General features: G+C 50.5%; 1 protein-coding gene across 2 annotated transcripts in view; it reads left to right on the top strand.

Moving 5' to 3' along the window:
* The first annotated feature begins 12,326 nt into the window (after positions 1 to 12,326).
* SYNDIG1L (synapse differentiation inducing 1 like) overlaps positions 12,327 to 17,163 on the top strand; it is a 45,046-nt gene continuing 40,209 nt past the window's right edge. For both annotated transcript variants that reach the window (XM_032593412.1, XM_032593413.1), the window contains exon 1: positions 12,327 to 12,391. The gene's annotated coding sequence lies outside the window, so the exon portion shown is untranslated. The remainder of the gene's footprint in view (positions 12,392 to 17,163) is intronic.

The following is a 17,163-nucleotide window of genomic DNA, read 5'->3' as shown; positions in this document are numbered from 1 at the left end:
GGGCATTATTATGCGACCTGAGGTGGAAGGCGGCACTGGCTCTCCACAGATACTGCCTGAAAGAGTCCTGTGTCCTCTGGGGTGATTGTGTCTTTCTCCATGAAGAGAATCCCCTGGCCAATCGCTCAGATTCCCAACTGAAACCTATTCACTTACAGCTGTCAGTTGACTAGCAACTAAATGGTCTGGGTGTTGGTTGCCATGGAAACAGCTAAAAGGCCCATTGCTATGGGAACCTGCCATGCTCTCCAAACCAGAGGTTTGGTTCCGAAAAAGGAGTGGAGGGCGGGGTGGAGGGTGGAGCCCAGATGGGCTGCCCAGGTGCCGAGAGTCCTGCCAGAGGACGAGTGGTGGGGTGAGCGAGCCCGGCGAGCCCCTCACCACCGGGACAGAAAGAGCAGCGACTTCTTCCACTTTCTGCGGGCACTCCCCACCTGTCCTCTGTGCGCTGTCCCGTGGGTAGCCACCGGGCACAGGTGTTTGCTCTCCCAAGTGGAGAGGAAGAACATGAGGTTTTGGATAGACCTGACATGCCAGTCATCTGCCTGGGGCTCTGAGAGGGAAAGTCTCGGCTCCTCTGTGCATGGGGGGCCGTGCTCCACTCCTCCTGTGTCCCAGATAAACAGCCAGCAGGTGGAAGGAGCTCAGCTCTGGCTGCCAGTGGGGCAGGCCAGTAAGGAGCCTGGCAGACAGAACGGACGGCTGCTGGCCTCGAGCGAGGCAGAGACGGTGAGGGCCCCAGGTGAGGAAGCAGAAGCCTGCCCAGGAACAGCGGTCTCTGTTGTGGGCAGTAGAGACACGTGCTGCCCTGCTCTCTGCCCACCCACCACCTGCATGCCTCTACCACAGAAGGGGACTGCAGATGGAACAAAATATGAAAGACGAGGTTTGACAGGGGGTCTCGGCGGATGCGCCCAATGGTTGTGAGATTCCTTCTTGAGTTTTGCGATCGAGGGAAATAACCGACGTCGGTGTTTGGTGGGAAGATGACCTTTCACTGAAACAAAGAAAAAGCATCCTAGTGGCTCCGCCAATAACAACTGTTAACGGGTGGTGTATAAATCGAAGGGATTGGGCTAGTTAATCTCTAAAATCTCGGCCACACCAACAGTTTACCGTTCATCGAGACACTGAAGGGAAGTTTCGGCACCACAGGCAAGAGGACACAGACGAATCATACCTATGAGAGTGCGGAACATCCCTGGAGGCCCGGGGGGCTTTGGACTGAGACTAAGACGAAGGCATTTGATTTAGAGGCCATCTCAGACGTGTTTGGCCCAGGGGACTTTCACCTGATTCTCCCAGAATTCTGAGATGCCTGGCCTGGATTTTTTTTTTTTTTTTTTCCCTCCTAATCTTGCCATCTGCCTGGAGTTATTGGTCTCAGCCCCTCCCAGGGAGTTTTAGAGTCTAGGAGCCTGGCACCAGAGAAAGAGAGCGATGCCACCCAGCATTCGCATGGCTCCACGGGACAACTGAGCATTTCCCCAGGATCTGTGGGGAGATTTTCACTTTTGGAACATAGTTATCTATAGATTTCTGTAACATTTAAAATCTTAAATACAAGCCGTGTTTCTATCCCACCTCCAACTCTTTCCTGTTGATTGACTTTGGGAAGTTATTTAACCTCCGAAGGCCTAGATTTCCTCAGCTGTCAAACAGGATAAGAATACCCACCTCGGGGCAGTTCTAACCATGACCTGAGGTGGTTTATGCAAAGTGCTCAGTGCAGCACCCAACTCTAATAAGTACCTGGTGATTATTATCCTCCCGGATAAGAAGGTTGCAGCCATGGAAACTGCTCAATGGCCTAGAATCTTAGGCATTTGCCGTGGATTTGTCTTCCAAATTTAATTCCAGGTGCCATTCAAGACTTATGTTCCCTCCGATGGTCTTCCCTGTGGTTTGCCTTCGTTAAAGCAAATCCGAATCCTCCCTTTAGGACGCTTAACCACATTCTTTTTTTATGTATAATTTTTGCGTGTCAGCTTACCTTCCTACTGCCCTTTCATATTTAAGCAAATGCCCCAAACTCAGCACTCAGCAGTGATTTAATGAATTTTTTTAATACAGAAAAATGTCATGACTCTAGGTTTTGAATCTGACCATTTAGTTCTATAGCAGCTTTGGTCTCCAAAGGGACGGGAAGAGTGATGGTTGATTTGGTTTCATTCTCCTGAAGAAGGCACAGTAGTGCCCTGTCCTGGGTGGGTGGCTCCAGAGCAGGACTCGGCTCACATCTTGCAGAAGCCAGCTGTCCCCGAGACTCATTGACAACACTAGCTTGTCTCGAGCCTGACTCTGGGCTCAGGAGGAAATGGCTCCCCCTCCCCTCCTGGATGCTGTCTGTCTTCAATGCAGTTCAGCAAACCTCCTGACTTCTCCTGGCTTCTCCTGTCTGGGTCATGATGATGGCTCTGTAGCCGCACATCCTATCAGCTCGCCTCTGGAAAGGCGAGAGAAAGCAGATCTGGTTTATCCAAATCTCTCCCTTCTCTGGTAGGCTAAATCCCTGCAGCCCCTGACACATCCTCCACCCCCCCACCCCCCCACCCCCCCCCCCCCGCCACACACACACCTCAGCTTCCCACCAGAGCTTGCCTGTGCTTCCTCAGCAGAAACGAGGCCCAAAGAGCTACCAGAGCCTCTCCCAGACTGTGGCTGCTGAGAACTGTCTCCTCACAAGGTAGGTAAAGCAAAGTGCTGGGGTAGGGAATAAGGCAGCAGAATGAACGTAGGAGAAAATCCTCCCGGCCTGACTTGCCATGTGACCTTGGATGAATCATTTAGCCTTTTTTAGTTGAATATCTCATAGAGGTGGTGTAGGAACAAAAGGAAATGATGGGTGTGCACATGGTAGCTGGGAAATACAAAAGCTACTCACGCTCAGGATAATATCACAGGCTAGTGTGGAGGGCTGGCAATTCATCCTTTGGATTTTCCTGCTTAGTTCCTATTGACTTGATGAGCTGGACACACATAGGAAAACCCACAGGAAAAACCAAGGTCCTGGATTTGATCACTCTAAGAACAAGTTTAAGATTTGGCCACAAAGCAGATGTTTAATGCAGCCGGCTCTCCAGCAATGTTTGCTTAGTCCCGAGGGTATAGAAGGCTAGGCAACCTCTCCCTCTGTCATCCTGATCACTACTCAGTCTAGTTGACTCCATCTGGGCAAGACAGCATGTTTTCCTTCAACTCACACTTACTGAGGCCCTATTTTGTGCCTGGCGTGGTAAGAATGAGTAAGACAAGGTCCCTGCCTTCAGGAAGCTCAGAGTCCAGGGGGAGAGGCACGCAGCAAACCATCGCTGTGATACGGTGTGACAATACCAGTCACAGGTGGGACAAATGCCAGTCACAGGCAACCAGAAGGAAGAACGACTTGGTCTGGAAGAGGCAGAGCCAGGTCAGGCTTCTGTTAGGAGCCAGACTGGAAACGGAGTTGTCTAACACTGCACTCTCGATCTTTATTCATCCCTCACTCGCCCTTCTCTCATTCAGCCAGCAAACATGTCCCTGCCCTTTGTCTTCTGAGACTTTTTGAAATATTTATTGTAGCGAATTGACCTCCTCCTGAACTGCTGGTTAACTTGTTTTTACCTAAAGTTCCTCTCACTTAATTGACTCTGAAACTAAGTAAGCATATTTGGTTATGCCCTGACCGGGCACCCAGTGTATATACACACCCAGCTAAAATGATCTGTTTGGACTTTAGAATCTTGGCCACCACTTCCCAACCTATCTGACCTACTTCTCCTTTCCGTCTATGCTCCAGCCATTCTGGTCTCCTTTCAGTTCCTCATATTGGCTGAGTTCCCCTCCCTCAGCCACGGGACTCTTACACATGGCTGTTCCCTCTGCGCAGAAAGCTCCTCTCACTTCATCCACGTTCATTTAGTTAACCCCTACTCATCCTTCACATTTCTGCCGCAGGGAAGCCCTCCCTGACCACCTCCCCCTGATCCGATCAAGTGCTTTGGTCTACATCCTCAGAGCCCCCTGTCCTCTCCCCTCATGGCACAGTTCAGAGTTACATACTGTAACGATTCTTTGATTAAATGTCTGTCCCTCTGGGGGAGGGAACATTTTCCATTTTGCTCATCACTGTATTCCCAGTGTCTAAAACAGCTCTCAGTCCAAGGAGCAGGTGGCCAATAAATATTTTTTATATGAATTAGCTAACGGAACGGTAAATGATTTTTTTGGCCACTATGTGTTTGCCTTGGGCCTAAATTTGGTTGTGTGTCCAAAACCAAAAACAAATAGCAAATACAGGGGCCAGAACCAAATGGAGAGCCTCCCCTGAGAAAGACGTAAAAAGAAGAGATGTCCCAGAACTAAGAGGATCTCCAAGCTTGTAGAAGTGGGGAGCCAAGGGAGGAAAAATGGAAAGATTGGAGCCACCTGGCAAGGTCAGACCTAGCAGGTGGCCTGGGAAGGAGGGAGAATTAAATATCTACTACTTTGATTCTCAGTACTTGTGTACTTTGGGTGCTGGGCTACAAAAGACAGGATTACTGTCTCATTTTCCTACTTCTTCAGTTATAACTAGACTTTGATAATTGCGGGATTGGGGGAGAAGAGAATCATTTTATATTGAAACCAATACTGATATAGAGTAGAATATAAATTTCATGTGATTATAAAAACACATGAGATTTGAAAGACATTAATGACTTTAGTGATCTTTCCGTGAAAGAGTCTGAGAAGCATTAATACCTCAAAGAACTATATTCCACAGGATTCTGTATGATTGAAGTTTGATAAATCCGATATCACAAATGCATGGAGGGTATACTCTTTAGAAGATTTTTGTCGTGCTTTTGTACCGCTTACCACTCCTGCAAAGCACCAAGCACAGTGCCCTACAGTTGTACATTAAGTGTTGAACTGAGGGGCCCCTGGGTGGCTCAGTCGGTTAAGCTTCAGCTCAGGTCATGATCTCACGGTTTGTGACTCTGAGCCCCACATCCGGGGCTCTCTGCTGTCAGCACAGAGCCTGCTTCAGGCCCTCTGCCCCCCTCTCCCTCTGCCCCTCCCCCGCTCGCACTCACTCTCAAACATAAATAGACGTTAAGTGTTGAACTGCATCCGTAGCAAACAACTTACTCTCAGTGCAGTCTGTAAGTTGGTCATTGGATTTTATTATCAAGATTGCTCTGCCTACCCACTCCTCCAGAGAGAGTTGGGGCCACTTCTGTGTCTCTCTGGAGAGGATCTAGATAAAGAGGCTCTGTGGGGTGTTGTGTCTAAGCTCTTCCACGATGGAATAGTGGGGGAGCCAATGGGGAGGTAGCAAGACAGAGATGAAAAGCAGAAAGTACAAAGAGAATTTAACTTCCTGCATTGCTCATAAAGAAATTAGTCTGCGTGTTTCCATTATCATCTGTGTTTGCTTTGACTCCAGGAGAAACCGGGAGCTCCTTGAAGACAGGGCTGTGCCTGTTTTTAACACTTGGCATCTTGAAACCATGCATGGTGAATACTTGCCCAGTGTCCGGCCCAGGGAATCTTCGGGACGAGAGTAGATGGAAAACCCTGAAGAACAAAATTCTCAAAGGTAGACGGTAGGAAGCAGGAAGTGGGAAGAGCCCGTGTCTGAAGAAGGCTGGTGGGTCCTTTCTCTTCCCTCCTAATCTACCTAACAAAGGAGTGTGCTGAGCCTGGGGAGCAACCACTGGTGATCCTAGCGGGTGATTATTGGGATTGGTTCTCAGCAGGGGCTGAGATGAAGGAGACAGTGTTCTCAGACTTAATCGCTGCTTTTTAACTCCCCCGACATCATTTCTAATGGTCCCTGGCTGGTGCCACTCAGAGCCTCCACCCCCAAACCCCTGACTCTGCCTACCTGAGCAAATTCTTCCCAGCTGCTCAGGAGCTCTGACTCTCTCGGATCCGTGGCTGCCCCCACGCTTTCTAATGCAGCTGAGCCTATTCATTTGGTTTTCAGGGAAGGGGAAAGAGCGAGGTTGCATCTCTGCAGTCTGGATACTGTTTCTAGAACGTATCAGATCAACTAGCCCAGAACCAGCAGTCTAATGAAAGGACCAGACCCACTGGCAAAAGGTAGCAAGACAAGAGTCCTGAATGAGGAATGTTTGGAGGTGCCAGCAGGCAGTGATGTGGTTTGGAAGGAGCAGGCCAGGCTGCAGCCTTGTCAGGAAAGGGCTGGAAATAAGCCAAATAGGACAGAATGGAAAAACAAGAATCATCTGTGTTTAAAAAAAAAAAAAAAAGTAGGGTGGAGGGAGAGTCAAGGGCATGAGACTTGTTGCCAGAGAAGTTAGAGATGAGGACAAGAACGGGGCAACACTCTTCTCCACTGCCTCTTGACTGCATTTTCTCCTTTTCTCATAAGCTCCATGATAAATCACCTGCAAACTGTAACCGCTCTGGCTGTACCCACTTGAAATTGCAATCCGGAGGCCCTAAGATTGCCATTCAGGGACTGTCTTTGTCACGAAAAACAGAATTCTTGTTTATTTTGGTAAATTAATTGCTGGCAGAGAGGGATTTTAATTTTCCAACCAGAACAATTGCAGGCTTGGAAAGAAATTACAGGGTTGGAAAGCACCTAAAGGTTCCCCTGGGTTAAATTGCCAGATCTAGGGGCGCCTGGGCGGCTCAGTAGGTTAAGTGGCTGACTCTTGATATCAACTCAGGTGGTGATCTCACAGTCATAAGATTGAGCCCCGCGTCAGGTTCCACACTGAGTGTGGAGTGTGCTTGGGATTCTCTCTCTCTCCCTCTTTCTGCCCTTCCCCTGCTCATACTCTCTCTCTCAAAATAAATAAACTTAAAAAAAAGAAGAAGAACAAGAACAAGAACAAGAATAGGAAAAGGATGCCCTGTGGCCACATTTCAGTGAAAAGGCTCTGGGAAGTCTCACTGTCATAAAACTAACCTTGGCCTCTGCACCTGATGCTGTCCTGCCATCTTCCCCAGCACCAAACCTGACCTGGTCGTGTTCCTACATGATGAGTCTGCCAGTCAGTCAGTGACCTGTACCCATCCCGCCTCGGGGAACCAATGGCTACAGTCCCTCTGGGAAGGATGGCTCTCAGGGGACTTACCGGAACCCACAGACACACACCTCACATGTACACATGCTACAGGGATTCCAATCCTGTTTTAGTCTAGAAATAGAAGGGAGGTCAAGATTTCAGTGAAGCTATTTGGGGAAGGTTCCCTGGCAGGGGGATATCCGGCCAAGTATTCAGAGGATATTTTCTTGATTTAGAAGAGAGAAAGGAGAGTGCATTTCGGGTGGAGGGGAGGGGTAGCTTGGAGGCCGTGGAGGCCAGAGGAAGTAGAAAGCCGATTGCTTACAGAGGGGCCCTGGCAGGGTTGGCGCCTGGGGTGGCCGGGTCAGTGAGAAGCAGGTGGGCCTGTGCCAGTCCTTGATGAGTAACTTGGGCTTGATGTGGGACTCACACCTCAACACACAGCAGGCCTCCAAGCAGAGAGGGATAAAGATTCCAGCCGAAGTGTGTGGGATGAGCTGGAGCTGGGAGACTGGAGCAAGGAATTCAATCAGGGATTTCTCCTTATTGGGAGCTCAGCACCAGAAGCTGGACCGGGGTAAAGGCTGGGAAAGATAGGGTGTGGGAGGAAGTTGCCTTTGGGAAGGAAGGAAGCTCGAAGGAGGCTTCATTGGCAAGAGCAGGAGGAAGAAGAACCCAGAAGAAGCAGGGACCTGTTAGCTAGACCCCAGCCCTCTGGCCGTAGAAAAATACCTCTAAAGCAGTTTTCATAATTAAAAAGGAAGACTTTCACATCTGTAATCTGGTTTGATCACAACACCTCTGTGGTGTAGGCAGGGTCAAAGGTTATCTCCATATAATAAGAAAGGGAATGGAGGTCCATAATGGTTAAAGTAACTTGTCCAAGGTCCCAGTCATACCCTCTTCCACTCATAAGACAGCCCAAGAGGAAGAATGAGAAGTTCGGTGGGCCGGACTTCCCTCTCCACAGAGGGCCTTCCTGACTTGCCAATGACCTTGTTCCCTGGGCTCCACTGGGTGAGCACCCCACGCTGGCATCCAGGTCCCAGGACGCTAGGCTCCTAGATCTCCCTTAGGACCTCCAACAAAGGCCTGCTGTGCCCTCCTACCTGAGGACAGACAGGACAGAGGGATCCTGACTCCACTTCGTCTCTGAGCTCTCCCTGCCTCAAGGCTCCTTACCAGCTGCACATCACCTTGCTTCTCCGCTAGGCCCACCTGGGGGTTGGATCATCTTCTGGTCAGCCCCTCCCGATCTACCTCCTACAGCCCTACAAGGGCCTCCCCTCGACCCCTCCCCGTCCTTTGTTGGGCACTTCACTTTCTCCTATTGGAAAAGACAACTGGCTGGATGGGCGCTTGCCCAGGGTTTTATTGCTCAGATAGGGGATTTTTATATCAGTCCTGATAAGAGACTGTTGAGGGGCTATTCTTGCCACCTGCTGCAAGAAGCAATTTCATTCCGGCTCCTCAAGTCTGCATGCGCTTGAGGAACTGAGCTGCCCTTTGTCTGAGAGGCGTCCTTTCAGGAAGTTCAATATCCAGAATTGATAAAAACGACTCAACCCTGATAGAAGGGGTAGGAGAGCTCTGTCAATCCGTCACTTCCCTTCCTTCCAAATCAAGCCCGGTGGCAGCACCTTCTTTATGGGGGTGGGATGGAGGGCTGCGAAGCAGTGGTCGACGTAGTAGTGGGGGTCCATGAAGGTGGCTGAAAACTGCTTATCTGGTCCCTTTTTCCAAATGAAGAAACTGAGACTAGGAAGGGAAGTGCCTTTTCCAAGATCGTGCAGAGTTCCTGCGGGGCCCGTGACTTGATCTATGGACCGAGTGGACCCGCTCGCATCCTCTCCTCTGGGGGCCTCTGCTTCATCCGTGCTTGGGTGCATTCGCCACCACCCCCCATTCTGCCACTATCGGTGGAGCTCCGTGCCCACCGCCGCGCTGGCCACAGACGCAGCACGCCGTGGGCCCTGCTCCTTACCATCAGTGCCACCTTCTCAGCAAACCTGAGCAAATTTTTCCCACCCCAGCACAAGCCCCCACCCTGCCTGTCACTCAGGCTCCCAGCAGCCAGAGCTAAAGATAGAATTGAGGGCAGCGTTTTAAGTCAGCAGTGAGCAGACCTGGCTGGCCGAGTGGGGAGGGGTAGCCAAGCAGAGTTAGGAGACCTCCTCGAGCAGCCGGAGTGTGTTTTCTCTGACAGTGGCCCATTCCCATGAGACTGGCAATGAGTGTTGCTGGCCTTCCTCCTCCTGCGGACTGAACCCTGGACAGGGCAGGTGGAGCCTGAGCCTCACATCTCGCTCCAGATGCCAGCCTTCCCTGGGCCTCACGTATATTCTCCTGGCTTTCTCTCCTCGGGCCCCACTGCTTTGCTGACCCTGGGGCTTTGGTTATTGCCACATCCAGTGAAGCCCCCACTTCCACAGCTCTGTTCTGTCCTCCCGCTGTGTTCACAGGTTAGCATTGGGGTCAGGGGAAGTGGAGAGATGAGGCCCAAGGTTGGGGAGGTCAGGCCCTCTGCTGAGAGCCCACCGGGCTTCCGTCCCGAGGGATTCTGCTGGCCGGCAGAACCTGGATATGGCCTCCAGAACTTTGTGGAGGGTGAGGTCACCAGCAGACCCCACCCATCTGTCTTCAGGCCACCTGCTTCTCTGCTGCTCCCTAGTACTAGGCCAGCTGATGTGCACAAGCATCACGCTTGCAGGGCAGGGAAGGGAGTGGTGTGGGGGAGGAGAGAAACCTGGATTTGTCCCCACTCCCAGCTGAAGCTCTCCACTCTCCAGGCACGGTGCGCTGTAGGCGGTGGAGGACCCATGGGGAGAAAAGCAGGAAGACAGATAGGATGAGCCACCTTGAGTCACTCACCCTTCCCCGGAAGTGCAGAAGGAGAATGAAACTGCCTCCCCTTGCACCTGAGCCTGAATGGGGTGTTACCTCGGCACCTCACCAACACCACCACAGCATCAAATGAAGTGACAGAGACGCCACCCACAACCCTCCAGGTGGCTGGTGTGCCAGTGTCAGCCATACTCTCTAAATCAAAGGGTTTGGCAACGCCCAAGGAGGGTCAGGCTGGAGAGCTGGGGCGGAAGGGGGACAGCCCTGCCTGACATTCACCTCCTTCCGCCCACAGTGACAAAGCGGGGACTACCACTCCAAGAACCTGCTTTCCAGGGACAGAAATAGTCTGGGAGGGTGGGGTGCGGGGGCTGGGACTGCCACATGCTGCTTTTCCATGGGCATTCTGGGTAAGAATAATAATGAGGCTATTAATAACTTCTTACCTCTGTATAAGTCTTAAAGACCTTTCTCTAGATGTTTTTACCGCCTGCACACCCATGATCTCATTTGATTTTCAAGTCACCTCTGTGAAACTGTGGGGTCATCACCCCCATCTGACAGATAAGGAAACTGAGGCATGGGGAAAGGATAGTCATGTGATAATCAGTCATACATGTGACTGAACAGGACAAGAACCCAGATCTCTCTGGGTCATCTCTTCAATTGTCCCATTGGAAGAGGGTTCCAAAAAGACAGGGTTTTCTCCTGAGCTATATTGAAGTCACCTTTGGGGGGAACACATTTGGATGTAGTTCAAAGTCCCCCAAGGCCTTTGTCCCCTAGATCAATAAGTCAAGACTGGTCTACCCAGCGCTTCTCTATCTATTCTCTGTGCCAGGTCCCAGAGACAGACAGCAACAAAACAACTCTTGCCATCAAGGAGCTCACAGTTTGATGAAAAAAGAGAGACAAATGCTTAGTCCATCTCAGTACCACAGGGTTCATTTAAGGACCAAGGCAGCACAGGGCATTGTGGAGCACAGAAGAGGAACCCTAAGCCAGCCTGGGGGTAGCAGAGAGGGCTTCCTGAAGGAGGCGATGCTCCAACCAGCTCCTTAGCCGAGGTTACTCTCCCTGATGGTGCTCCTCTCCTAAATACCAACCCATACCCATCCTTACTCCACTCCTGCCTGCCTAGAACGCCAGCCTCTGGCCTCTTTCAAGGACTGCTACAACCAAGTGGCAGTATCTAGTCTGCAGGCCAGAACGAACCTGTCCTGTAGCCCAGGGGCTGCCGCAATCATACTCCATTGCTGGAAATGGACAGGATATGGCTTCTGCGTTCAGCTCCACTTGGACTTGCCTCTCATTCAGCCACGGAAAGTAGAGATCCTGGGGTGTGGCAGGTTACCCAATCCACCACCTGCCCACCCTCAGCTTGGTCTATGCAGGAATCATCCTGGATGTGCAAAATCCTAACCTACTTAAAAAAAAAATCTGCTGATCAGACTCCACATTGCTCTAGCTAATTCCTGGCATTTAACGTTTCTCTGTCTCCAACCTGGATCTGTCATTTCTGTCATTATGAAAACTGAGCCTGTTCTTATTTGGTCCATGGGGAAGACAGAGCTATTGGTCATATTTCTCAAGACAAGAGGCCTCTGCAGACTTAAAAACAGTAATCGGATCACCCCTCACGCTTCTCCATCTGTGGTTGGTGAATTTCACTTGCCCCCCCCATGTTAATTTATGGCTTTACCCTTTACCCTTCAGGCCTCTCCCCACTTCCTTTGGTTGAGGGATCCAAAACTGGACAAAGAGTAGCCCAGATGTGCTGATCTAAATCGATGGGAGTGGGAAGAGGGCGGGGACCATGGGACTTTCTGTAGGGTTGGCAAGGAGAATGCAGGGGTACGGGGAGTGTGGGAGATGAGGTTGACAGAGGCCAGATGCTATTCAAAGCAGGGATCCCCGGCAGAGCCCTGAGGTGAAGCAACCCTAAGGGATGGGTGGATAGGTGAAGAGAAGTATGTGAATACAACCAAGGAGAAGCCAAAAGGTAAAGGGAATCAGGACCTTGTGATATGACAGGAGCCAAAAAAGAAAGTGTGAAGGAAGGAGGGCTCAACATGGTGCAATGTTCCAGAGCCTTCCTAAGATAAGGGCTGAGAAGAAGCCATTAGATTTCAGACTAAGGAAGTCACTGGGGACTCAGTAAGAACAGTCTAAGTGAAGAGGGGAGAGCACAGGGTGGACACAAGCAATAGGCACAACTCTTTGAATTGGTCTGCTGTGAAGTGGGGTGTGGTAGCCAGCCTCCAGGATGGCCTCCAGTGACCCCACCTCCTAGTAGTTTCACCCTTGTCAGTCCCCTCCCACACGACACCAGGGTGGTCTGTGGGACCAGTAGAATACAGCAGAAGTGATAGAATGTCACTTCCAAGAGTAGAGTACAAAATACTTTGTAGCTTCCTGTTCAGCTGCTTCCTCTCAGAGCACTCGCTTTGGGGAAGCTAGCTGCCTTGTCATGAGGAGTGGAAGCCACCTGCCAAGAGCCATATGACTGAAGCATGGTGGAAGCAGATCCTCTAGCCCAGGTCAGACCTTCAGATAATTGCTGCCCCATCTTGACTACGGCCGCATGAGAGACGTGAGCCATCTTGCTTAGCTGATCCCATTCCTGACCCTCAGAAACTGTGTATCAGAAATGATAAATGTTTATTACTTTATGTTTGTTATTCTAAGCTTCCAAATGTTGGGGGAAATTTGTTGCATGAGCAATAGATAATGAATACAGGGATTGAAATAAGGATATGGGGTTAAGGGAGAGGATTTGTTTTGTTTTGTTTTGTTTTTTAAAGAGTGAATCCCAAACATGTTTAAATGCTAATGAGAAGCGAGTAGAGAGGAGGAACTGTAAACTTAGGGAGAAATGCATGGAAAATCAATTAAATGAGATTTTCTAGGAGGTGGTCAGGGAGAGGGTCCAAAGCACTTGAAGGGATTAGCCTAAATTCTTAGGAGAGACATCTGGACCCCTATCTCTCCTCTTGTGACCAGAGAGCGAAAAAGGAAAGGATAAAATCTGTTTGAAGGCAGGATGTTGACAGGATTTCTGCCAAATGACTCTTACTTTCTCCTAAAGTTATCTATGGAGAATGTGTGTGTTTGGGGAGGTGGGGGGGACATGTTGGGAAAGGTGGTATCTTGAGAATGAGAAGGTCCGAAATAGCTGATGTTGGGCTCTAGGGAGAGAGCAGACAAAGGCAGGGAAGAAAATTCTGGGCCACTTTGAAGGCACACTTGTGATAGAGGCTATAATTGTATAGTCCCCTCAGTCTGCAGCTGTGTGATTTTTTTTTTTTCCCCACAACACCCAGTACCCTAGATAGTGCAGAGAAAGTGCAGAGAAGGCAAATAATTGAATTAACTTTGGGCTGGGGCTTTGCCAAAAGAGTGTCATGAAAAGATAAGGGGGCAATGGACGTGAGGCTGTTAGAAGAAATAGAATAGGGGTTCCAGGCTGGAGGGATAAATGCAAGGGGTTGATACAGGGAGAAAATTAAAGGCCAAGGAATCAGAGGAGCAATGATACCACAAGACAGTTGCAGGAAAGGCTGTGGAGAGCACAAAGGGAATGGGATCGTGGCCAGCCCGTAGGACATTGATATTTAACATTACAGAGGTAGGGGCAGTTCCAAGATGACTAGGTTCAGGAGGTGGCTCTGGAGTTGGGGGAGGGGGGACTACAATGGAAAAACCAAGGTCTTGAGGAGGTAGTCCATGTAAATGTGATGTCATTCCATGAATGAGGTGGAGCCATGATAGCGTCAAAGCCGAGGAAAGCAGGTGGCAGGAACCCACCGGAGCTGGTTTTCAGGAGAGAGGGTGGTGTTCAGTGGTTTGTTGAACTCAGGCCACCATCCCATCTCCTGAGCCCAAGCGCTGAGAGAGAACGGTAGTTTCCACCTAAGATGGCCCAAAGGGAAGCTGTGCCCCTTAGGGAAGAGTCATAGTGCATCAGGCCATGGAGGTGAGGGGGAGGGAGAACCCAGGAGCCCAGGGGAAATTTTGGAGGGAGAGGGGCTATGGGAGGTCAGAAGGGGAAGCTCAGAGTGCAGTGGGGCTGAGAGTAATGAAGAGTCTAGCTGGCAGAAAGAGCTATAAATCCTGGGGCCTGGTAGATTTCCCTGGCTGTAGTTTTCAAAGGAATCTGCCCATGCAGTGAGCTATTGGGGATGGGGGGACTGGAGCCTTTCTGAAGGGGTCAGCAACAACCCTGATCGCTCTTCGTACTTCTGAGGGAGCCCTGGTCCATGTGCACAGGCTGGCACCATGACTCAGCCCGTGTAGGAATGAGCAGTGGCCTTTGGTGGCTGGAGGCAAAGAATTAGCCGAGGCTTGGATAATTACGCTAGCTCCCTGGAAGGGGCTACAGGGTCACACACAGGCTCCCGGACAGAGTCTGGCCCTGTGGCCTGAGGATACCAGGTGTGGTTTGGTTTGGAAGGTGATCTGGCCTGGGGTTAGCAGAGAGTAAGAACAAATCCTTGCTAGGCTCTCAGGCTTAGACCCCGTGTTCGAAAGTTCGTTCATGTGACACACCATGCCTTTTCTTAGGTGGCCCCATTTCCTGCTGGCTTATGTCCATTATCAGCCTGCTTGCCAACACTCTGATCCTGAGGCCTCTCCCCACCAAGCCCCTTTCCCTGTGGAGACCCCCCAGCCAGCTGGGAAAACTCTTCTGCTCTCAGAGCTCCACTGGGACTGTTTCAGATAACTTCCCCACCTGGCCTTCCATTCCGTCTTTCAAGATGCTGCCTATGCCGCACGCACACTCCCACACTGCCCACCCGTCCGACCATCAGGTGAGGTGGAACAGGTGTACTTCCCAGTACTGAGGCAAGTGGAGAAAACAGGCAGAGCTGTCTGGGCTCCGATTTCTGAGTCTGGGACTCCTTATCCATAGACCAGGGCTAATCATATCTGCTTACCTACTTCAGAGTAGTCACGTGAACGTCAATGAGATGATGTATGTATAAAATTTTTGTTAACAGAACTGTTCGAAAGTGCCCATGTAATCACTTTCTGGGTACAAAGGAGAGCCAGCATTATGGCTTTCTGGTTTCCTGATAGTAACTGGCATTCACATAGCACTTTCTAATGCACAAAGCACTTCCAGAAACATACTGAAATGCAAGCATATTCGCAAGTGCCTAACGTGGAGCCAAACATACAAAATACACTCAGCAAACGATAGCTGTTATTTTCTCGCTTGGCCACCACAGCTCCATGTCATAAATGAGAGGACTGAGGCTTAGAGAGGGTAATGAACCTGTCCAAAACTCCCGGAATTAGTTCTGACACTGAGTCTCCTGGTTCCAAATCTTGGACCCTTTCAGCAGCATCACTGCAGGAGGCTGTAGCCCTGTTTCCTCAAAGATCAAAGAGAGCCTTGCTTTGGGCCTCTCTTCTGCCCCATTCTGCAGGACAACCCTGATAAGGAACCTACAGAAAACCCAAATCCAGGAACGAGGGGAGGAAGAGGGTGTCGGAAGATGAGAAAGGAAGAAAATAAACAACCCAGCTGAAGACAGCCAGAGAAGGAACTGTGACCGGTGAGGCAGAGAGCTGATGGATGACAATGTCTCTGGAGGAGGAAAGCCAGGGCCCAAAGGATGGAGAGAACGTGCCAGAGGCCCAGGGAGGGGCTGGAAGAGCAGTTCTTGGTGAATCAGGCGTGCAAAGAGCTCTGTGTTCCTTCTCAGTACAGGGTATTGATGGTTCATTGACCCAAGGCATGGGAGAGGGTGGCTAGGGAGAACTCCACTTGGGGGTGGCTGGGGGAAGGGGGGAGGCAGGGGCTATGGGCAAAGGTGAGAAGGGAGGCCCTGCGGAGAAAGGTGAGGGAGAGCCAATGTGAAAGGGGGAGGCGGGGAGGAGGGAGGCAGGGATGACGCCTTGTGGAGCAGCAGAGGGCACTGACCCAACACCCAGCCTGATGACCTGAGGTCACCTGGGATCTTTCAGGCAACTAGGAACGACCAGCCATTCCACACTGCCCTCCCTGTGCCACATATCTCTGAAGGCCTTGGACACCTTGGCCCTACTCACAAGCCCACGCTGGCCCTAGATACTTAGCATGCATCGGGCAACATCCAGACGATTGCAACAAAATTAGCCAATTTCCAAAACCCATTACATACGCCTCCTGATAGCATCTCTCTCAGGGCCATTTTCAAAAGCGTGAAACGCCTGGGGAGGCTTCACAGTGACTAGTTCTGGGCCATCCTCTCCTCCCCTCAGCCTGATTTCATGGACTAAGTGGTGGCTGTTGGTGGCCCGCGCAGGGGCATAGCCTTGGCTCCTGGAATCCTGCAGCCAGGACTCTCAGTGCCTCCCGGGGGAGTCTAATTGCACTCACCCAGCCCTGACTGATGAACACTGCAGTGTACCAGCTGCTGGACTGTGGGTTCCAGCTCCAACCCAGCAAGAAATTGATGGCATGACCCCCAACCCCCACCCCCGAGCTCCAGTGACCCTTCTTATAAGATGGAAGCAAAATGAATACATAACTGATTGGGGAAAGGAAATGGAATCAAGAAAAGCATAGAGTTGAAAAAGATCCTCTAAATTACCTCTTCTACCTCCCTCACTTTATGTGTAAGAAACCCAAGGCCCAGAGAGGAGATGTGACTGTCCAATGTCACACAGCTAGTTAGCAGCAGAGGCAGGACAAGAAGCCAGGCCTCTAACTCTGAGGTTTCTGCTGTCCCCAGGGTTCAGTCTGGTGAAGGGTGCTGGGATCGGGTATGGTATAACCATCAGACTTCTAGAAAACAGTGGAACCGAAGTCTAATGATGTGGGTCCAAACCCTGATCTTGGCCCTTAATAGCTGTGTAAGCTTGGCAAGTTGTTTAACCTTGTTTGCCACAATTGCCTTATCTATATAATGGGGGGGGGGTGGGGGGGAATGGCATCTTCTACATGGAATTTTGTGATCATATAAGAAGATTGTATTTTCCTGGCACGTGATAGGTACTAAAATTTTCTTTTCCCACACCACACTTTCACCCTCCTTTCTCCCCTGAGCATAAACAATTCTACCTTTTACTTGACTATAAATTCCTTGAGGGAAAGGACAGCTTTATTCATCTCTGTAGTCTTAATGTCTGGCACATAGTAGGGCCTCAAGAGAAGATTCTGTCCTTTGTGGGGCTATCACTGCAGTTTTCTCATCAGGAATTTTCTCAGGCAGGGTAGAGAAGGAAGAGAAAAGGGGACATGGGCTGTATTATAGGGTGAGAGGTGGCCACGCCTCCTCTCTTGACATCTGAAGTCAGTGACACTGGCAGTGACCGACATCTG

This window comes from Lynx canadensis, chromosome B3, assembly GCF_007474595.2.
Source record: "Lynx canadensis isolate LIC74 chromosome B3, mLynCan4.pri.v2, whole genome shotgun sequence".
NCBI lineage: Eukaryota > Metazoa > Chordata > Mammalia > Carnivora > Felidae > Lynx > Lynx canadensis.
This window is presented reverse-complemented; position numbering and strand designations above follow the sequence as displayed.